The 23,030-nt window shown below is 51.1% G+C and overlaps 1 protein-coding gene across 6 annotated transcripts in view; it reads left to right on the top strand.

Annotated features, from left to right (window-relative positions):
* Nucleotides 1-23,030, top strand: part of LOC147705753 (eukaryotic translation initiation factor 3 subunit C-like) — a 638,241-nt gene that overhangs the window by 261,551 nt on the left and 353,660 nt on the right. The gene's annotated exons all lie outside the window — the stretch shown is intronic.

Here is a 23,030-nt window from a genome sequence, read left to right as displayed (position 1 = left end):
AAAGAAACACTGCTAGGCCATCTGTAACTCATTCAAGAAGCCCTCCCAGTGTACTACGGTCAGCATCCTACGCAAACCCTGTGCCTCCTCACCATGAAGCGCCACTGCCTCAGCCCTACCCAACTAAAGTGTTGCTGTTCCAAGGCGGGCAGCACGACTGCCTTCCAGTTCATGGTTATTAATCTGCGCACCATCAACATCACCAGTCAAAGAAGCGAGTTGCAGCACTTCCTGCATTCCTACCTCTAAACAACCCTGTGAGAAAATGGGGTTCTGTTGCAGCCCTCCACCCCACCACTTTGCCGGGCTTTTGATGCATCTTTGACTGTGGAGTACCGGGTCCCTGCTGTCCAGGTTTCCAATAAAAGTGCTCTTTCCCCAAAACAAACCCCCAATTGATACTTCTGCCAAAAGTCCCTGGTAAATGTTACCCTGGGTACCTAGGGCCTGGGGACTGAAGAGGGTCCCTTCTCTTGGAAAATGCCACTGCCCTTGCAGCCTGTGTGTCCCTGTGAAACCGACAGTCAACATGGCACGCTCCCTGGGTGCCGTGGAAGCCACCTATGCTTGACAGCATAGGTAAGTCACCCCTCTAGCCAGCTTCACAGCCCTGACTCTGATACACATACTACAGGTGAGGGCAGATCTGCATGAGCAGATACGCTTCTACAATATTAGGCCCCATTGCCTAATGGAAGTGCAAGTGAAGCCGTAAGAGTACATGGAATGGTAACTCAATAACTTGAGTTCCACAGCACCACGATGGCCGCCCATCCCCAACTGGTTTGGTTAATATGACTCCGATGCTCGGAGGCACCCCTACACTGGAATCCCCTGGGTCTTGGTGAGCTGAACAGACTGTGCTCCTATGACCCCTTACATCCCAACTTACCTTTGCTGTCATTGGGCTCCCTCGATTGCAGGGGGTACGCCTGCAGCCTCTTGGCCGAAAGAATAATTGATATGCATTGAGCGCCCAACTTTGATTTGGCACCCTGGACCTGGCCACCCTTGTGCCGCTGGTGGTGTATGTTTATGGCAGCTGTCTGCCCCTGTGCTTGTGCTAACTATTAAAGCTTGGACCCTGCAACCGATTTACTTACCTGCAAGCATTGTGGCTCCAGGCACCCCTGGTCTCCATTGGAAAGCATTAGGTCGAACTGCGATTTCTACCTCTGCACCCAGCTGCCACTGTGCCACTGGTGGTGTAGTTTGGTACTTACCTGGCCCTTCCTGACTTGTAAGTTGAAACTGTATAACCACAATATTGTTTTCCCCATAGGATAACATTGGACTGTGTTTTTTCAAAGCGAAAAGCTTTTTTTATTCAAAACGTACTTACCTGTTTACGAAGATGTGAGTCTTAAAGTACAAAGTAATTTTTTTTTATAAAATTGGTCTGGATCACCTTGAGCCATGTGGCGATTATTGATCACTGTTGTGTAATGAGTGCCTTACACTTCTCTGTTAGGCCTAAGGCTGCTCGCCCACACTACCACTAACAAAGCACTTTGAGTTTTACATTGGGCCCTGGACACTTTTGCGAAACCTGTGGACTGTGCACTGTATTACCACCTAGTGGCAATATCTAATACAGAGCCAGCTTCCTACAAGCTCCAAGAGACCGCTTGCCATGGAATTAAGGTCAGTTCTCCCCATTATGCCAGCTAATGTATTTGTTACCGCCTGCCACGATTCCACACCTACAGGGCAAAGGCAGAATATATGTGCCATGTCAGCATCTGGGGCCTGACGCCTCTCGCAATTGAAGCAAGAACCAAATATTCTGTGAAGTCTGGATGGGGTGATATACTCCCTGTGTAATATGTTGTGCTGGACATATTGGAATTTAGCATTGCCAGCAGGGGGTTCTTGTGACGTTAGCGACAGTGCTCGCCTGAGCCATGTGATCAAGCAGGGACCATCACCTATGGTATTCAACGTGTGCATCAGAGGGTGTTGCTCTGGTTCAGTATCAGTGATGCGCCACAAGCGGCCGAGTTCAGCCACTAATCTGCCCTGATCCAGAAAGTGACCCACTGGGAGATCATTGTCAATCTGCAGCTTTTCAAAGGGGATGAGTGCTCCATCCCAGAGCAATGATTCAGAAAAGGGGGTGGTGATGAACAGAGTGTCTGAATTAAGCAGACCACTCTTTCCCAGTCCAAAGATCAGGGCTTGATCCATCACCGTTATTTAGCTCACTGCACCATCCCAGCTCAGAACCTGGCTACATGCAAATTAGTCTGTTCCTGTCCCAGTGCATGATGGGAACAGGGCAAACCAAACTACCAAGCCAATTCTTATACGGGGAAGGAAACAAGCTTCCGGGGACCGGTTTCTGGCATTTCAGCCGTCGTCGGCCCGGCTTGCTTGAATCCTGATGGTGCAATGAGCAAGGGACTCACATCTGAGTATACCCTTCCACGCTTATGGTGGACAAAATGATTCAGAAAAGGGGGTGGTGTTGAACAGAGTGTCTGAATTAAGCAGACCACTCTTTCCCAGTCCAAAGATCAGGGCTTGATCCATCACCGTTTTTTAGCTCACTGCACCATCCCAGCTCAGAACCTGGCTACATGCAAATTAGTCTGTTCCTGTCCCAGTGCATGATGGGAACAGGGCAAACCAAGCTACCAAGCCAATTCTTATACTGGGAAGGAAACAAGCTTCCGGGGACCGGTTTCTGGCATTTCAGCCGTCGTCTGCCCGGCTTGCTTGAATCCTGATGGTGCAATGAGCAAGGGACTCACATCTGAGTATACCCTTCCACGCTTATGGTGGACAAAATGATTCAGAAAATGGGGTGGTGATGAACAGTGTCTGAATTAAGCAGACCACTCTTTCCCAGTCCAAAGATCAGGGCTTGATCCATCACCGTTTTTTAGCTCACTGCACCATCCCAGCTCAGAACCTGGCTACATGCAAAGTAGTCTGTTCCTGTCCCAGTGCATGATGGGAACAGGGCAAACCAAACTACCAAGCCAATTCTTATACTGGGAAGGAAACAAGCTTCCGGGAACCGGTTTCAGGCATTTCAGCCGTCGTCGGCCCGGCTTGCTTGAATCCTGATGGTGCAATGAGCAAGGGTCCCCGGAAGCTTGTCTCCTTTCTGGTGAAGAATTGGCTTGGTAGTTTGGTCTGCCCTGTTCCCATCATGCACTGGGACAGGAACAGACTAATTTGCATGTAGCCAGGTTCTGAGCTGGGATGGTGCAGTGAGTATAAATCGGTGATGGATCAAGCCCTGATCTTTGGACTGAGTAAGAGTGTTCTGCTTAATTCAGACACTCTGTTCATCACCACCCCCTTTTCTGAATCGTTTTTGGCCCCTATAGGTGTGGCAGGGTATACTCAGACATGAGTCCCTTGCTCACTGCACCATCAGGATTCAAGCAAGCCGGGCCGACGACGGCTGAAATGCCAGAAACCGGTCCCCGGAAGCTTGTCTCCTTTCTGGTGAAGAATTGGCTTGGTAGTTTGGTCTGCCCTGTTCCTATGATGCACTGGGCCAGGGACGGACTAATTTGCATATAGCCAGGTTCTGAGCTGGGATGGTGCAGTGAGCTAAATAACGGTGATGGATCAAGCCCTGATCTTTGGACTGGGTAAGAGTGTTCTGCTTAATTCAGACACTCTGTTCATCACCACCCCCTTTTCTGAACCATCCCAGAGCAAGGCACCCAGAGTCTCAATGCCAGCAGTCTCCCACATCTCCCAGCCATTCCCTGGATTTCTAAAGTACCAGAGGGAGTCCAGTCGAATCTCAAGCATGTACAGGGGTATAGCTGGGATGATGAGCAGTTCTCTTAGGACGCTGGCATGTGCCTCGCAAAAGGCTGTTGGGCCCTTAGGGGATCTTCCCCCATAGCAGAAAGGCCTTCCTCAACAAACACTTTACTTGATCTCCGGCAGGCGCACCTAGCTCCCCCTCCCAGTCACACTGCCTACGAGCAAGCAGGCTACTGCAACTGTGCTGCCAGATAGTGTTTGAAGAAGTTGCTCGCAGGCCCTCTTTCTCTTCCAGGGGATACTCATTAATAGTCATAAGCACTGAATTATCTCCGCCCATGAGCGGGAACCCGGAACACAAACAATATACATATATATGTGTAAATATAACCAAAAGTACATAGTACTAACTAATTATACACATGTATAATAACCATAATATGCAGCCTAACATATATACATAGGCTAATAAAGCCAAACCTTACACACGTTCTGAAGCATGAAAATATGCTATATATAAATGCAATAAACAGGCATGAGCCTAAAGTGCATTTCATAACCATGAAAACCCCTTTATTTTCACCAACGAACCTGCTGTAAACAGTTATTAGCCTACAAGGCTGCATATGAAAAAATGTCTGTGCACAGAAAATCAGACTGGCACCCTGCCTTTAAGGCCCCAGAGAATCTGCACACTTTGCCTTTAAGGCCTCCAGGAGAACTCTGTTCCCATCATGCACCATAGGTGACAGTTAGATCAGTTCTTTTTTCTGGCTTGTTCTGTGAGGAACCTGGAACTTGAGCTCTGCTCATTTGTAGTTTTTTCTGTCAGAAATTGGTTTTTCTTGTTTTTTTGACAATATATTACTTTGGTGGTGGCTTAATATCTTTTTCTGACTGAACTGTTGGTGTTTTTTAGTCAGAATGCCACCTTTATTTTACAAATGTCCCTCCTGTGGGAAGAAGATGTCAAAAACGGATCCACACTCTGTTTGTGTGGTTTGTCTTCCAGCTTCTCATAAGGTGGAAGAGTGTTATCACTGCCTCAACCTTTCTAGCAGGACTTTGAGAGAAAGGGAGAAAATTAGGTTGCTGGACCTTTTGGAGAGAGAAAACCGTGGTGAGAAGAGTTCCAAGAGGTTCGAGGCATGTGGGCTGCTGAATTCATATCTGTGCATAGTCCGCCACCTAGTGTTGGGTCCGGATGATTGCACATTGTTGTCCTGGAAGAGTCTTCGAAGTATCACGAGATAGGTGGCTCCTCCCCTGGACTACAGTGCGCATGGGCATCGCCTCCATCCCCAGATTGTTTTTTTCCGCCATCGGGTTCGGATGTGTTTCGGTACCCTCTCTCGGGACCGATAGTTTGTTCTACTTTTCTCGAGACCAAAAGGTCTTTAGGCTGGGCGTCGGTATTGTTGCGTTTCGGGTTTCCTTACTGACTCTCAGCTCCGATCTCCTACTGCCCCTCCACGTGCTTCGACGCGGACGGGCCTACACTACACTCTTGCTATGGAGCGGACGCCATTCAAAAAGTGTCCGCTGTGTCACTCAAAGTATTCTCACCTTGACGTGCACCCCGTGTGCAATACATGTTTGTCACCGGATCATCGTGAGGACACTTGCATGGCGTGTTCAAAATTTAGGAGCAAGAAAACTTTGAAGATTCGCCGGGCTAATCGGCTCCAGGCTCAATTGTCGGCTTCGGCACCCCCACCTGATGATATCTTCCAGGAATCGGTTGAGGGAGAGGACGACGTACAAGAATCGGACTCCGGCCCCGCGTCCGAAGAAGAGACCGGCGACGCGGGTGATGAGGCCTATGACGAAGTCTCCGACGAGGTAGGGGACGACGACCGGGCTTGTCCCGCAATGGGTGATAGCTCGGACGAAGAGCATCCCCAACAAGACTCCGGGGTTACTCCCCGTTATACGGCCCAGGTCGAGGGATCGCCTTCGGGCCTTACCCAAGATCTAACGACCAGTCCTACGTCCCCGCCTCCGGGCCCGGTCACGGACATTTCTCACAAAAAACCGAAAGTGAAGCCAACTGGTCTCGCACCCTCGGATGCGAAAACAAAACCAAAAGTGGCGCTGGTGAAGAAGGTTCTGGAGGCGTCAACTTCCAAGAAACCCAAAATGGCCGACTTGAAGAGCCACGCCAAAATGGCTGACCAGAGGAGCCGCGCAAAGGTGGCCGACCCAAAGCCATCTGGGTCGGCGCCGAAGGTGAAGGCGTCCGACGCGGCTGCGTCGGCACCGAAAGGGGTCGCGGACCCGAAGACGGCTTCTAAAAAGCGTCACGCCGACAGTGCGCCAGGCCATGGGGCGTCGGCGCCGAAGAAGAGGCTTACCGTCGAACACGCTCTCGAAGACGAAGATTCGCTCGAGTCGTTTGAGCCCTCGGCGTCCCTTACCAAGAAGGTGGGAGAATCCTTACAGCGGATCCAGCAGTCTGTGGTTCCCAGCCAGGACCCTGCGGGGCCTAGGCCCTCGACGAAGCCTGCCAAGGGGAAAACGCCCATTCGTTTTACCCTTCCTCCCAAGTCGGCGCCGAAAGCCTTCGCGCCTAAGCAGAGCGGACACTCTCAGGACATCTTGTCGCCGAAGGCTGCCTTGGTGGTGTCAAAGCTTCGGCTCCAGCCGCTCGCGGCGGAAGAACGTCGGGCGGTGCACATCGACGCCAACACGGGAAAATTGTCGCTCCTCAAGAGGAAGATTACATCGGAGCCGACCTTGGAACCTTTTAAGATTCCACTCTAGAGCAAAAAGTACTCTGCGGACTCTTCGGCTCTGATGGAACCACTGTCTCCACAAGCCCTGGAACACTCGCCGGCCCATTCCCCCGTGCCTGACGTCGACGAGGAAGAGGCCGAGTACACTTATCCTGCGTACTCGGATCCGGACGAGGAGCAGGTGCCCTGGACAGCAGGCGACGACGCAAACGACCCGCAGTCGGGGCAGGACACTCAACTTTTTGCCGCAAAGACGTCCCCGACGGAGGACTCGGCGGCATTCAATGCACTGATAGAGAGAGCTGCGGCGAACCATGACGTCGAGCTCCACTCGGATCCAGTGGATGCGGACTTTTTGGTCGACACCTTCTCAGTCGCCGAGAAGCAAGTCGAGACGCTTCCAATGCTTAAAGGAGTGCTGAAGCATGCACAGGAGGTGTTCAAGGAGCCCACCCGGGCGCGGGTGGTCAATCCTCGCATCGACAGGAAGTATAAAGCGGCGCCCACGGATCCCACTTATATTAAGGGACACTTGCCATTGGACTCCCTGGTGGTTTCCAACGCTCGAAAGAGGGCAAATTCGCAAACGACTGGTGACGCTCCTCCCCCTGACAAAGAGTCCAAAATCTTTGAGGCATCAGGCAAACGCATTGCTGCACAGGCAGCAAACATCTGGAGGATCTCTAACACTCAAGCCCTGCTCGCACGTTATGATAGGGCCCATTATGACACATTAGAGGCCATCCTTCAACACTTGCCTGACCAGTATAAGGAGGCGGGGGAGATGCTCATTCAGGAGGGTAAACTTATTACAAATGCGTCCATCAAGTGTGCCCTAGATGTAGCTGACACTGCCTCAAGGGCCATCAATACAAGTGTTTTACTTAGACGTCATGCCTGGCTTCGTATTTCAGGGTTCAAACCCGACATACAGACCACAATATTGGGGCAGACAGTGAATCCTGACCATCTGTTCGGCCCAGAGGTGGATGCCTCCCTAGAAAAAATGAAAAAAGATACTGAAACTGCCAAATCTATGGGAGCTTTACAAAGCCAGCAGTTTCGGGGTGGTTCTTTTCGACGCTCCAACTCAAGAGGCACCTCAAGGGGCCAGGCATCCCAATCCTCGCAATACTATAAGAGTGGCTCCCAGTCCTCGTATAACAACAACAAGGGCCGGGGTGGCTACAGAGGCAACAATATCAAAGGCAGGGGACGTGGAAACAATACATCCAGGTCCACCACCACCAACAAGCAGTGACGTCTTGTCACTTCCCCCCGATCACACGACACCTGTCGGGGGGAGACTCCAACAGTTCCTGCCGGCGTGGAGATCCATCACCACGGACAGGTGGGTGAGGTCTCTTATCCAGTACGGGTACTGTCTAGAACTTACATCTATTCCACCAGACATACCGCCAAGAAGCCGTGCTATGTCCGACGAGCACTTGACCTTGTTGCAGCAAGAAGTTCTGGTCATGCTGCAAAAAGGGGCTATAGAGCTCGTTCCATTGCAGGAACGGGGAACGGGGGTTTACTCCCTGTATTTCCTAATCCCCAAGAAGGACGGATCACTCAGGCCGATCCTGGACCTCGGGCCGCTGAACTGGTACATCAACTCGGAGCACTTCCATATGCTCACATTGCAGCAGGTGCTTCCCCTGCTTCAACAGGGGGACTTCCTAGCGACGCTGGATCTGAAGGATGCCTATTTTCATATTCCCCTGCATCCTTCCCACAGAAGGTTTCTCAGATTCAAAATTTTAGACCAGCACTACCAGTTCAGGGTCCTGCCGTTCGGGGTCACCACGGCACCAAGAGTTTTTACAAAATGCCTAGCGACGGTGGCGGCGCATCTCCGTCGCCAGCACGTCCATGTCTTTCCATACCTGGACGATTGGCTTATTCAGGCAAAGACGGAACAGCAGTGCGTAGACCACGTGTCACGCACCATTCACCTCCTGCACGATCTGGGATTCTCTCTGAACTACCCAAAGTCCCATCTCCAGCCCGCCCACGTGCGACAGTATCTGGGCGCGACTATCAACACTCTGGCAGCCACTGCGCAGCCAAATTCAGTGAGAATCGCCAGTATCCAGGCGCTGATCCAACGATTCAGACCCCAACACTCGCTTCCAGCGAGGGTGTTCATGCAGTTGATAGGCATGATGGCCTCCTGCATCTCCATTGTCCCGCACGCGAGACTACATATGCGTCCGCTTCAGGAGTGCCTTGCACGTCAGTGGACTCAGGCTCATGGGCGACTGACAGACCTAGTGTTGGTGAGCGGTCGGGCATACAACTCTCTGCATTGGTGGAATCCACAAAACCTTTGCAAGGGCCGACCATTCCAGGAGCCTGTCCCACAGATCATCCTGACGACGGACGCCTCTCTCCAGGGATGGGGAGCGCATGTACTCCACTACACTGTGCAGGGACTGTGGACACTTCAGCAAAGGAAGATGCACATCAATGTGTTGGAACTGATGGCAATCTTCATGGCCCTAAAGGCGTTCAAAGTACATCTGTGCAACAAGGTCGTGTTGATCCGGACGGACAACATGACGGCCATGTACTACATCCAGAAGCAGGGAGGTACACACTCTCCACAGCTGTCTCACCTGGCTCAGAGCATGTGGAAGTGGGCCATTCAGAGGAACATCTTCCTCGTGGCAGAGCATCTCCCGGGCAAGGACAATCAAATGGCAGATCTGCTCAGCAGGCACAGCCATCAGATGCACGAGTGGGAGATACATCCATCAGTACTCCAACCGTACTTCCAAAGGTGGGGTCATCCAGAGATAGACCTGTTCGCCACAAAGGAGAACGCAAAATGCCAAAGCTTCGCCGCCAGGTTCCCACACCCCCAATCACAGGGCAATGCGATGTGGATGAACTGGTCAGGCAGATTTGCGTACGCTTTTCCACCAGCGCCTCTGATACCGCTGGTGGCACGCAAGCTCAGGCAACACTCGATGACGCTCATCCTGGTTGCTCCAACGTGGGCTCGCCAACCATGGTACACCACGTTTCTGGAACTCTCCGTGGTACCGCATCAGAGGCTTCATCTCACTCCCAGCCTTCTGACGCAGAGCCATGGCGACATTCAGCACCCAGATCCGCAACAGCTCAACCTGGCGATCTGGCTCCTGAAGTCCTAGAGTTTGGCTACCTCAATCTTCCCCCCGATTGTATGGACATCATTCGGGAGGCAAGGAAGCCCACTACGAGAGCTTGTTATGCGGCTAAATGGAAGAGGTTTGTCATCTACTGTGCGAACCACAGCATTGACCCGCTAGATGCTTCCATTCAGAACATCATATGTTACCTCCTTCACCTGTATCGATGTAATCTAGCGTACTCTTCCATCCGCATTCACCTGTCTGCCATGGCAGCATACCTCCAAAATAGGCAGCACCTGTCACTCTTTAAAGTCCCTGCTATCAAGGCCTTTCTGGAAGGACTCAAAAGGGTCATTCCACCAAGGACCCCACCAGCTCCAGAATGGAACCTCAATGTGGTTCTTACAAGGCTGATGGGTCCTCCCTTTGAGCCACTGCACTCTTGTGAGCTCCAGTTCTTGACTTGGAAGGTTGCGTTCCTAGTAGCAATTACATCGCTGCGGAGGGTGAGCGAGCTGCAGGCACTCACTATCCAAGAACCTTTCTTCCAAATACATGCTAACAGGGTGGTGCTCCGCACTAACCCTAAATTCTTACCCAAAGTAGTCTCACAGTTCCACATGAACCAGTCAATTGAATTGCCAGTGTTTTTCCAAAACCCAGAGACGCTGGCGGAGCGCATGCTCCACACTCTTGATGTGAAAAGGGCCTTGATGTATTATGTGGACAGGACAAAGGATTTCCGCAAAACCAAACAACTCTTTGTTGCTTTTGCCACACAACACAAGGGAAATGCAATATCCAAAGCGGGGATTGCTAGATGGATAGTCAAGTGCATTCAGATCTGTTATGCTAAAGCTAAGCGCACTCTTACTATCCCACCTAGGGCCCACTCCACTAGAAAGTTGGGGGCCTCTATGGCCTTCCTAGGTAACATTCCCTTGGAAGACATCTGTAGAGCAGCCACATGGTCTACCACACATACCTTCACTAAGCACTACTGTGTAGACGTGCATTCCAGACAGCAGGCAGCTGTTGGTCAGGCTGTTCTGAAAACGCTTTTTCAAACTGCTGCAGCTGGCACGGGCGGCCGCCGTTAATGGAGGGACTGCTATGTATTCTATGCACAGATATGAATTCAGCAGCCCACATGCCTCGAACTGCAAATGCTACTTACCAGTATGCATCTGTTCTTGGCATGTAGGGCTGCTGATATTCATATCGCCCACCCTCCTCCCCGGCGCCTGTAGCAGCTGCAGTATTCATTCATATACACATATGCTCATAGCATGGTCATCACTCACTTTCTTCACTCCATCTCTGCCAATGGCTAAAAACAATCTGGGGATGGAGGCGATGCCCATGCGCACTGTAGTCCAGGGGAGGAGCCACCTATCTCGTGATACTTCGAAGACTCTTCCAGGACAACAATGTGCAATCATCCGGACCCAACACTAGGTGGCGGACTATGCACAGATATGAATATCAGCAGCCCTACATGCCAAGAACAGATGCATACTGGTAAGTAGCATTTGCACTTCTCTGCGAAGCCATCTTCTCAACCCAAACGTCGAAGAACAGCTTCTCCAGAAGGTAGAACTAAAAAACATCGACTCCAGGGAGCGTCGCCGTCAAAAAAGGTGCGCTCGACGTCGAGATCCAGATCGCCGTCAGTGTCGGCGTCGAAGAGAGCTCCATCGACGTCAAGGACTTCGCCGGTGAGGCAAGGTTCGACAGTCGCCGTCGAAATCTGTTTCGACGTCGAGACATCTGGTGTAGATTGCAGTAAGGACGATGTTGAGGGCTCAACGTTTGACGTCGAAGGATCGTATGAGATCGACGTCGAGGGAAGAGAGGCGTCCGACGTCGAAGGATCGAGTGTCGACGTCAAAGGGTGCAACGTCGAGAGGGAGTCATTGATCGACGTCGAAGGAAAGACTGAGGTCGAGAGAGAGACGTACGTCGTCGTCGAGGAAAAGGTCGACATCGAGAGGAAGAACGACATCGAAGGATTTGACGTAGAGACCTAAAAGGAGAAGATCAAGGTCTCCATCGCGACGTAGGTCGACGTCGAAGCTTGCTTCGGGCTCGAAGCATGGAGTGTCTAGGTCTCCCCCACCTGAATACAGGACAGCTTCGAGACTATCAATGTAGGAAGGTACCTCCTGACTATGGTTGCCCCCAACTTTTTGCCCTGTGTTTTAGCTGGTTTTTGGACATAGTCGACCTGGGACCCTGCCAATCAGGACCCCAGGCCTACTGCTCTCTCTGTAAAATGGATTCCATGTACCTTAGGTACATTTCCAATTGATACTGGGCCACCTTATCAGACCCTGTAACTCAGGGCATAGGTGTACCCAGGGCCTACCAGGGGCTGCAGCATGTATTATGCCACCCCTGGCTGGCCTCCTAAATCTGACAACTGGCTGCATAACAGCTGGGGCAAAGTCGTGTAATCACCCTTTGCTGTAGATATAGTATACCTATATCTAACCCTAAAATGGACACAGATTCCTATCAGTCACTCCTATGGCAGGCTTTAACAATCCTGAAGGCAGAGTGCTTGGAATCGAGTGAGATGGTGCTCTGGCATGAGCTGAGCCTGTCTGCAGATTGTGGAACCAAGTCCTAATAGCTGTTCCATGATATCGCATACCATATACTCTTAAGTGCATTATAATCCTCGCGGTTAAATGCTAACTTTGGTATTGCTTTATCAAAACATGTCGAGTAAGGTGTCATACGAATTGGAATACTAACCCCTCGCCAATTCTGGCGACGGGGTTAGCATTCCACCCTTCTAGAGGGACACGACATGTATGTAACTGTGAACCCCGGTTAAAGTTAAACGAAGCCTCAGCTCCACAAAATGGATGCTGCCACCACAGACACGAGTCTGACCCCCTGCAGCTGGGAGTCCTTCCAGCGAGGCGAGCCTGGACAAAGGGTTTCCTGTCGTGGGCGGTGCTAGCACCGTCCCAGACAGGGTTTTGTGTATCCTGGGTAGGCAGGGCTTTACAGGAAGGTGACTGCTGAGTGGCACCCCGGTGCTCACTACGCATAGGCCAGTCAGAACCAGTTCCAGGGGCACACCAGCCCCTGGCCTGGGGAAAGTCCGGCATGGGAGAGGGGTGTAACCACCCCCTCCTAGTCCCACCCATAGGCAGGACCTAGTCACCGGGTCAGCCCCTTTTCTTAGTATAAAGATAGGAGCGGGCCCCCTGTTCAAATTAGATCATCTTTGGAATCAAGACACGACTTTCTGCGAAAGCCCTCAAGATTTCCTTCTTCAAGATTCTCCCTTGTGGCTAAGGAGTAGTCACCCTGCATCAAGCGGGCACCATCCTAAGAACACTGCGGTCTGCTGCAAGTCCTTCTTCACGAATCCGACGACCCAGCTCGACGAGACCCGGCTTCCCTGGCACCTCTGACCTCTACTCACCTCTACAGCAAAGCTGAGAACTGTGAGTGCGACGAGACCTCGAGGGACCGACGATCGCCAAGACTGCACGACTTCTTTGCAACAAGCCCACTGTGTGCTCCACTGGTGAGTGCTTTGGGGTCCGAGAAGCCCCAACCCTGAGCAGCTCCAGCACCGAAGATCAGCCCTCCAGCATCTCCACGATCTGCGTGGGGCCCTTCTGCTTTTGCGTGCTCACCGCGCTGTGTGGCTACTAGCCGGCTGGCTTGTGGCCTTCTTCACGACGCCCGACGACATCACTGCTGCTGGTCTGGTTGCTCCAGACTGGCCCTTGCTTCCTTCTTCAAGAGAGGCACCCCGGACCCTCCTGGTCCACTCTAGACGCCATTTTGAGTCCACCGTGTGGGCTTGAATTTGCCAAGGCTTTGTTGCCCAATCCTGGGTCCAGCGACGCCGACAGCTTCAATCTTCGTGGGACAGCTCGCTCCTCCATCCTGGTCGCCGACAACGCCTCCTGGTCCGTGAGATCTGCGAGCACAGCGTCACCCACTCACCTAGTCGAGGTGACTACCATCCGGTGCCCTCCTGGTGCCACCTGACTACTGGCTAGTAGTCTCGAACTTGGTCCCCTCTGCTTTCAGGTGTCATCTTCCTTCGATCCAGGCTTGGATCCATCGAACTTTCTTCACTGGTCGCCTGCCAGCAACTTCTTTCTTCCAGGCTCCTGGTCCGTCTACGAGGATTCCCGACGTCTTTTGAGACCTATGCAGCTGTAGCCCCTGGGCTAGGTAACTTCGGCATTTCGGTGCCCCAGCATAGCCTCACTATCCAAGGGTCAGAATCCACTTTCGTTTTCCTCCTACCAGGTCGGGTTCGCCCGAGAACACTAACTTTGTCTTTACTAGCTACCATAGACTTTGTCCCGCATCACGCGTGAGAGTGCACACTCTGCACCCGAGTCCCCTAGGCCTCCTAGAAGTAATCTGAAGATTCTATAGTCAAGACCTAGCGATTCCAAAGCCTATTAGTACTGTACTTACCTGCTAGTAATTTCGCATTCCACTTTCAGAGTATATGGTTTTCCGTGCCCCTCAGGCACTTGTATATATATACTGTGCTAACTTAAGTATTTTCGTAAGAGTTTTGTTTTGTGCTTAGTACCCTGTCCTCATAAAGAGTACAGGGCTGTTGTGATTTTAATAAATACACTGTTTATTTCCATAACACTTGTGTGGTGTCCTTTCACTTGGTATTCAAGGGGTATATGTGTGGTATAACAGCTGGCTTAACACGCCCTCTCGAGTCTTTAGCCTTAGACTGCTCGTATCCACGCTACTAGGATAGCTGGTCTATAAGGTTGACTTACAAACAATCATCAATAAGGGTTGTTGGACTGATACATAGTGATCACTAGAATAGTGAGCACTGCATATCAGGCCAACTTCTCACATTGGTGAGCAGCGGTTGGGATTTGAGCTTGCTGTTGTTTTACCACACGTATCCTAAGGATATCATTGTGAAAGATCACATAAGTATTTAAGGTACATATAACTTAGCTTAGTATACTCTGAGTTCTACTGAACCAGCTGTTGTAGTTTAACAAGGCTTAGCACACCTTGACTACAACTCTTAGCAAGGGATCAGTGTGAGAAGGTGGCCTGATATGCAGTGCTCACTATTCTAGTGAACACTATGTATCAGTCCAGCAACCCTTATTGATGATTGGTTGTAAGTCAACCTTATAGACCAGCTATCCTAGTAGCGTGGATACGAGCAGTCTAAGGCTAAAGACTCGAGAGGGCGTGTTAAGCCAGCTCTTATACCACACATATACCCCTTGAACACCAAGTGAAAGGACACCACACAAGTGTTATGAAAATAAACAGTTATTTATTAAGAATCACAACAGCCCTGTACTCTTTATGAGGACAGGGTACTAAGCACAAACCAAAACTCTTACAAAAATACTTAAGTTAGCACAGTATATACAAATGCCCGAGGGGCACGGAAAACCATATACTTGAAAAGTGGAATGCGAAATTACTAGCAGGTAAGTACAGTACTAATAGGCTTTGGAATCGCTAGATCTTGACTATAGAATCTTCAGATTACTTCTAGGAGACCCAGGGGACTCGGGTGCAGAGTGTGCACTCTCACGCGTGATGCGGGACAAAGTCTATGGTAGCTAGTAATGACAAAGTTAGTGTTCTCGGGCGAACCCGACCTGGTAGGAGGAAAACTAAGGTGGATTCTGACCCTTGGATAGTGAGGCTATGCTGGGGCACCGAAATGCCGAAGTTACCTAGCCCAGGGGCTGCAGCTGCATAGGACTCAAAAGACGTCGGGAATCCTCGTTGCCGGACCAGGAGCCTGGAAGAAAGAAGTTGCTGGCAGGCGACCAGTGAAGAAAGTTCGGTGGATCCAAGCCTGGATTGATGGAAGATGACACCTGAAAGCAGAGGGGACCAAGTTCGAGACTACTAGCCAGTAGTCAGTGGGCACCAGGAGGGCACCGGATGGTAGCCACCTCGACTAGGTGAGTGGGTGACGCTGTGCTCGAAGATCTCACGGACCAGGAGGCGTTGTCGGCGACCAGGAAGGAGGAGCGAGCTGTCCCACGAAGATTGAAGCTGTCTGCGTCGCTGGACCCAGGATTGGGCAACAAAGCCTTGGCAAATTCAAGCCCACGCGGTGGACCTAAAATGGCGTCTGGAGTGGACCAGGAGGGTCCGGGGTGCCTCTCTTGAAGAAGGAAGCAAGGGCCAGTCTGGAGCAACCAGACCAGCAGCAGTGATGTCGTCGGGCGTCGTGTAGAAGGCCACAAGCCGGCCGGCTAGTAGCCAAACAGCGCGGTGAGCACGCAAAAGCAGAAGGGCCCCACGCAGATCGTGGAGATGCTGGAGGGCTGATCTTCGGTGCTGGAGCTGCTCAGGGTTGGGGCTTCTCGGACCCCAAAGCACTCACCAGTGGAAGACTCGGTGGGCTTGTTACAAAGAAGTCGTGCAGTCTTGGCGATCGTCGGTCCCTCGAGGTCTCGTCGCACTCACGGTTCTCAGCTTTGCTGTAGAGGTGAGTAGAGGTCAGAGGTGCCAGGGAAGCCGGGTCTCGTCGAGCTGGGTCGTCGGATTCGTGAAGAAGGACTTGCAGCAGACCGCAGTGTTCTTAGGATGGTGCCCGCTTGATGCAGGGTGACTACTCCTTAGCCACAAGGGAGAATCTTGAAGAAGAAATCTTGATGTCCTTTCGAAGAAAGTCGTGTCTTGATTCCAAAGATGATCTAATTTGAACAGGGGGCCCGCTCCCATCTTTATACTAAAAAAGGGGGCTGACCCGGTGACTAGGTCCTGCCTATGGGTGGGACTAGGAGGGGGGTGGTTACACCCCTCTGCCATGCCGGACTTTCCCCAGGCCAGGGGCTGGTGTGCCCCTGGAACTGGTTCTGACCGGCCTATGCGTAGTGAGCACCGGGGTGCCACTCAGCAGTCACCTTCCTGAAAAGCCCTGCCTACCCAGGATACACAAAACCATGTCTGGGACGGTGCTAGCACCGCCCCTGACAGGAAACCCTTTGTCCAGGCTCCCCTCGCTGGAAGGACTCCCAGCTGCAGGGGGTCAGACTCGTGTCTGTGGTGGCAGCATCCATTTTGTGGAGCTGAGGCTTCAGTTAACTTTAACCGGGGTTCACAGTTACATACATGTCGTGTCCCTCTAGAAGGGTGGAATGCTAACCCCGTCGCCAGAATTGGCGAGGGGTTAGTATTCCAATTCGTATGACACCTTACTCGACATGTTTTGATAAAGCAATACCAAAGATAGCATTTAACCGCGAGGATTATAATGCACTTAAGAGTATATGGTATGCGATATCATGGAACAGCTATTAGGACTTGGTTCCGCAAGCTGCAGACAGGCTCAGCTCATGCCAGAGCACCATCTCACACGATTCCAAGCACTCTGCCTTCAGGATTGTCAAGGCCTGCCATAGGAGTGACTGATAGGAATCTGTGTGTCCATTTTAGGGTTAGGTATAGGTATACTACACCTACAGCAAAGGGTGATTACACGACTTTGCCCCAGCTGTCATGCAGCCAGTTGTGTCAAATTTAGGAGGCCAGCCAGGGGTGGCATAATACATGCTGCAGCCCCTGGCAGCCCTGGGTACACCTATGCCCTGAGTTACAGGGTCTGATAAGGTGGCCCAGTACCAATTGGTAAATGCACCTAGGGTACATGTTGTAATTTAGAGAGAGAACAGCCAGGCTGTGGGTCTGATTAGCAGGCCCACAGCCAGAGAAAGTCGTAAACCAGTGAAACAAAATCAAAAAATCTGGGTGATCATAGGATTGCAGACCCTACTCTCCTACAATCAGTAGGCAAACAAATAGTGTAGGTAGGTGCGTCACTTACACCACACTAGAAGCATGTCTAACCAAGGAGAGTCTTCAGAGACCCCTCTTGTGGTTGTGGACCCTCCACAGGTCCCTTCCAGATATGCTGCTCTTAGCTTCCAGGAGATGAGACAAATCTGTACATCCAGGAAGCTAAAACAGGGTTCTAACCCTACCATTCCTTTTCTGATTGGTCTCTTAGAGACTTATGATGCCAGGAGGTCTGCCAACACAGATCCTTCTCATCCAGATGGGAATCTGCCCCCCTTAGAGGGACCCTTTACTAACCCTGACCACCCCTCCAGGCAGCAGATGATGCTGAGGAGGAGGAGGAGGAGGAGGAGGAAGAGGAGTTATCAGAGGATGAGGCAGACAAAGGTCAGGTAGAAGTCAGTAGACTCACTAGGACCAACTTAAGTAGGCATGAGAATGGATTTGGAGGACTCCCAGGGCCACTCTCAGGCAGACTTAACATTGGGAATGGGCGAGTTAGGTCTCTATCTAGAGGCTCTAACAGATCCATTCGAACCAATGGCTCTCAGACCTCTTCTCATAGAGGGATGTCATCCCCTAAGAGAAGGGAGCATGAAGCTAAGATGAGGGAAGCCAATCTGAGGATTGAAAGGGAAGAACTTGCCCTGGCCAAAGAGAGGCTTGCCTTTGCTAGAGAGCAAAAGTTAAGTGGGTTAGATCTCACTGGTGGCAGCATTCTCCCAAGAGAAAAATACAGGGGTTTAGACACTAGACACCTGAGTAAGATAGTGCCTCCCTTTAAACAAGGGGATGACATCCACAAATGGATGACTGCTTTGGAGAGGGCTTGCACTGTACAGTGTGTCCCCCAGAGTCAGTGGGCAGCTATCTTGTGGCTCTCCTCTGAATGTAAAGGTAGAGATAAGCTCCTCACTACTAGAGCTGAGGATGCTAACAATTACCAAGTCCTGAAGAATACACTGATAGATGGGTGTGGCCTAACCACTGAGCAGTACAGGTTGCTGTTCAGGGATACCCAGAAAACTCAGTCTCAGGATTGGTCTGATTTTGTAGATTGTGCCACTAAGGTTTTGGAGGGCTGGTTGCTAGGCAGTAAGGTTACTGATTATACAGGATTGTACAATCTGATCATGAGGGAAAAGATTTTAAACAATTGTCAGAACCAGTTGTTGCATCAGCACCTTGTTGACTCAGATCTGACCTCTCCCCAAGAATTGGGAAAGAAGGCAGACAGATGGGTCAGAACAAGGGTTAAGCAGAACTAGGGCCAGAACCAGGGCGGTCAGAAGAAAGCAGACCAGAGGGGTAAAGATACAAAAGGTGAACAAAATGACCAGAAGTCTTCAACAGGTCCCCAACAAAACAAAGATGGTGGGGGTCAGGCTTCCCAGAAGAAGACTCAAGAAGGCCAGTCAAAAAGGTGGTGCCAATGCTGTAAAAGTAAAACTCACTGGTTTAGGGAGTGCACCAAGAAAGGAGGGCAAACTCCTGCCACTGCAGCCCCTATGGCAACTGCACCCCCTAGTACAGTCAGCAGTGGTAGTGCACCTCACAAGGGATTAGTTGGGTTAACCTTGGGTTCTGAGGGGTATGACAACTTAGTTGGCAAACTCACTCAGGCTGTCCTTGTCTGTACAGGGGATGTGGATATATCCCCTGATGTCAGTCCCAATACTTTGGGCAAATACAGGCAGACACCTTTGATAAATGGCAAAATGGCTCAGGCCTATAGGGACACTTGTGCCAGTGTCACCATGGTGACACCTAACTTTGTGGACCCTGGACAGATCATGCCAGGTACAGATTTCCTGGTGACCAATGCCAGCAACGTCACTACCAGTTATAATATGGCGATTGTTGCTTTCTCCTGGGGAGGGGTAAATGGCCAAAAGAAGGTTGTAGTTAGTTCAGACCTCCCAGTGGATTGTTTGTTGGGCAATGATTTGGAGTCATCACAATGGTCAGGAGTGGAGCAGAGGACTCACATGGAAATGTTAGGCTTGCCAGCACATGTGCTTGCTGTGACTAGGTCACAGGCCAGAAGATGCCCCACTGAACAGGTGCTGGATCCTGGAACAATGGACCAGACACCTTCCAAGAAGAAGAGCAGTAGGGTTAAGGCATTGCCTTCCCCCTAGCCCCAGGTTGAGGATCAAGTCTCAGAGGAGGCTGACCTACAGGACCTGAGGGAAACTGAGCCTAAAGAATTTGAACTTGATCAAGTTGAATTTCTGGGCTCAGGGGGACCCTCCAGAGAAGACCTGGGGAAGGAACAATTAGACTGCCATTCTCTTGAACCCCTCAGACAGAAGGCTGCTGATGAGGCTGCAGGGAACGCCACAGGTACCCACAAGGTATACTGGGATGATGGACTCCTGTACACTGAGGCAAGAGACCCCAAACCTGGTTCAACCAGGAGGCTGGTTACCCCCTTGTCTCAGAGAGGTTTCCTTCTTACCTTGGCCCATGAGATTCCCTTAGCAGGACACTTAGGCCAGACAAACACTTGGGACAGGCTTGTCTCACACTTTCACTGGCCTCACATGAATGGAGATACCAGGGAGTTTTGTCGCTCCTGTGTCACTTGCCAAGCCAGTGGTAAGTCAGGTGGCACAACAAAGGCCCCCCTTATACCAATGCCTGTGGTGGGGGTACCCTTTGAAAGAGTGGGGATTGACATTGTTGTTCCAATGGAACCCCAGACAGCATCAGGGCTCAAGTTTATACTGGTGGTGCTGGACCATGCCACCAGGTATCCTGAAGCTATTCCCCTTAGGACCACTACAGCACCTGTTGTGGCAAGAGCCCTAGTTGGAGTGTTCTCCAGAGTGGGCTTCCCTAAGGAGGTTGTCTCTGACAGAGGTGCAAACTTCATGTCAAGCTACTTAACTGCTATGTGGAAGGAATGTGGTGTCAACTACAAGTTCACCACACCCTATCACCCACAATGCAATGAGCTTGAAAGGGATGATTCATGGACTACCTGAAAAGCTCAGGCGTAGATGGGATGTCCTGATACCCTGCCTTTTGTTTGCTTACAGAGAGGTCCCACAGAAGGGGGTTGGCTTCAGCCCTTTTGAACTTCTGTATGGGCATCCTGTGAGAGGACCCTTGTGTTTGGTGAAGGAAGGATGGGAGAAACCTCTCAAAAAGCCTGCAACCAACATAGTGGACTATGTACTTCGTCTCCGCTCCAGGATGGCTGAGTATATGGAAAAGGCATCTGAAAACCTTAAGGCCAGCAAAGAACTCCAAAAAGCTTGGCATGACCAAAAGGCTGTCCTGACTGTGTATCAGCCTGGACAGAAGGTGTGGGTGCTGGAGCCAGTGGCCCCAGCAGCACTCAAAGACAAATGGTCTGGGCCCCACACAATCCTTGAGCAAAAGGGAAGAGGTCACCTATCTGGTGGACCTTGGAACTCCCAGAAGCCCCCACAGGGTGCTTCATGTGAACATGCTCAAAGCATATGTTGACAGGAAGGACATGAGCTTGCTCATGGCCACAGATGAGGGACAGGAGGAAGAGAGTGACCCTCTCCCAGACCTGCTCACTCAGAATCCTGATGATGGATCAGTAGATGGTGTTGTCTTTTGTGGCAGCCTCTCTGACCATCAACAGAAGGATTGTAAACAGGTTCTTCAATCCTTCAGACATATGTTCTCTCTGACACCCAGTCAAACCAATTGGTGCACCCATGAGGTTGACACTGGTGACAGCCTGCCAGTTAAGAGTAAAATCTACAGGCAGCCTGATCATGTTAGAGACTGCATCAAAACAGAAGTGCAGAAAATGTTGGAGCTAGGAGTCATTGAGCCCTCAGATAGCCCTTGGGCTAGTCCAGTAGTTCTAGTGCCAAAGCCTCACACCCAGGGTGGTAAGAAAGAGATGAGGTTTTGCGTAGACTACAGGGGTCTCAATGCAGTCACTAAGACTGATGCCCACCCAATACCAAGGGCAGCTGAGCTTATAGATAGATTGGCTTCTGCCAACTACTCAGCTCACCACACCCTCAGATTCCAAACCGCGCTCCGACCCCAACCATCTGAAGTGCATCCTGCTCAACACTCGCTCGGTCCACAGTAACGCCATCGAACTATGGAACCTACTTGACACCACAGCGCCGGACATCGCCTTTCTCACAGAAACATGGATGAACACATCCTCAGCACCCGACATCGCCATTTCCATTCCGGACGGCTACAAGATCATCCGAAAAGATCGCACCACCAAACAATCAGGAGGAGTCATCGCCATCGTCCACAAGAACACCATCTGCATCTCTACCAGCTCCGACGATAACCTCGCTACCGCCGAACACCTCCACTTCCAGATCCACACCGACCCGAATTCCACACTCAGAGGAACCCTCATCTACAGACCACCAGGATCCCGCGCACAATTCTGCGAAGACATCACTGAATTCATCACCCCTCACGCCCTCCCCTCCGAGGACTACATCCTGCTAGGAGACATCAACTTCCACCTAGAAAAGAACAATGACAGCAACACCACCACCCTCCTGGACAACCTCGCCAATCTCGGACTCAAACAACTTGTCAACACCCCCACTCACAACGCAGGGCACACGCTCGACCCAATCTTCACCTCCAGCAAGCATATCTCCTTCGACCACACCACAGCCCACCAATGGACGGACCACTGCTGCGTACACTTCAGCTACAAAAAGACTACAACCCACAACCTCCCTCAACCAATTCCGCGCAGAAACTGGAACAAAATTACTACCGACCAACTCTTCACATCACTGCAACAAAACCTCCCTGGAAAAACATCGGACCCAAACCTTGCAGCAACCAACCTCAATCAATGGATCGCCCATAGCGCGGATGAATTAGCACCCTTGAAAAAACAGCAATCCAAACAAATCAACAATAAAGCCCCTTGGTTTAATGAGAACCTCAAAAACTCAAAGAAGACCTGCCGCACCCTCGAGAAAGCCTGGAAAAAAGACCGAACCTCAAGACAACCAAGCAGCCTTCAAGAACGCCATCCGCAAACACCACCAACTGATCCGATCCACCAAGAAATCAGCACTCAAAGACCGACTCGACAACAACGTCCAAAACAGCAAGGAACTATTCAACATTGTCAAAGAATTCACCAACCCCCCCGCCGGCACGAACGACATCACCCCCTCCCAAGACCTCTGCGACTCCTTAGCCTCATTCTTCCACAACAAAATCGCAGACATACATAACAGCTTCGCAAATGAGACCGGAATCCAAGCCCCACCACCCTCACCTGAACCTAAACACCCCTCTAACAACCTCTGCGCCTGGAACCCAATCACCACTGAAGAAACTATCCGTCTGATGAATTCCATCCACTCAGGATCACCAACCGACCCATGTCCCCACCACATCTTCAACAAAGCAGACTCCGTTATCGCACCCCATCTCCGAGATGTCATCAACTGCTCCCTAAACGCTGCCACCTTCCCAGAAAGCTGGAAACACGCCGAACTCAGCGCCCTCCTGAAGAAACCCACAGCAGACCCCACCGAACTCAAGAATTACCGACCCATCTCACTCCTTCCTTTCCCTGCCAAAGTCATCGAGAAAGCCATCCATAATCAGCTCGCCGCCTTCCTTGAATCCAATAAATCCCTCGACCCTT

This window comes from Lissotriton vulgaris, chromosome 7 (assembly GCF_964263255.1).
Source record: "Lissotriton vulgaris chromosome 7, aLisVul1.2, whole genome shotgun sequence".
Classification (NCBI taxonomy): Eukaryota; Metazoa; Chordata; class Amphibia; order Caudata; family Salamandridae; genus Lissotriton; species Lissotriton vulgaris.
The sequence above is the reverse complement of the archived record's forward strand: the minus strand, read 5'-3'. Positions and strand labels throughout refer to the sequence as shown.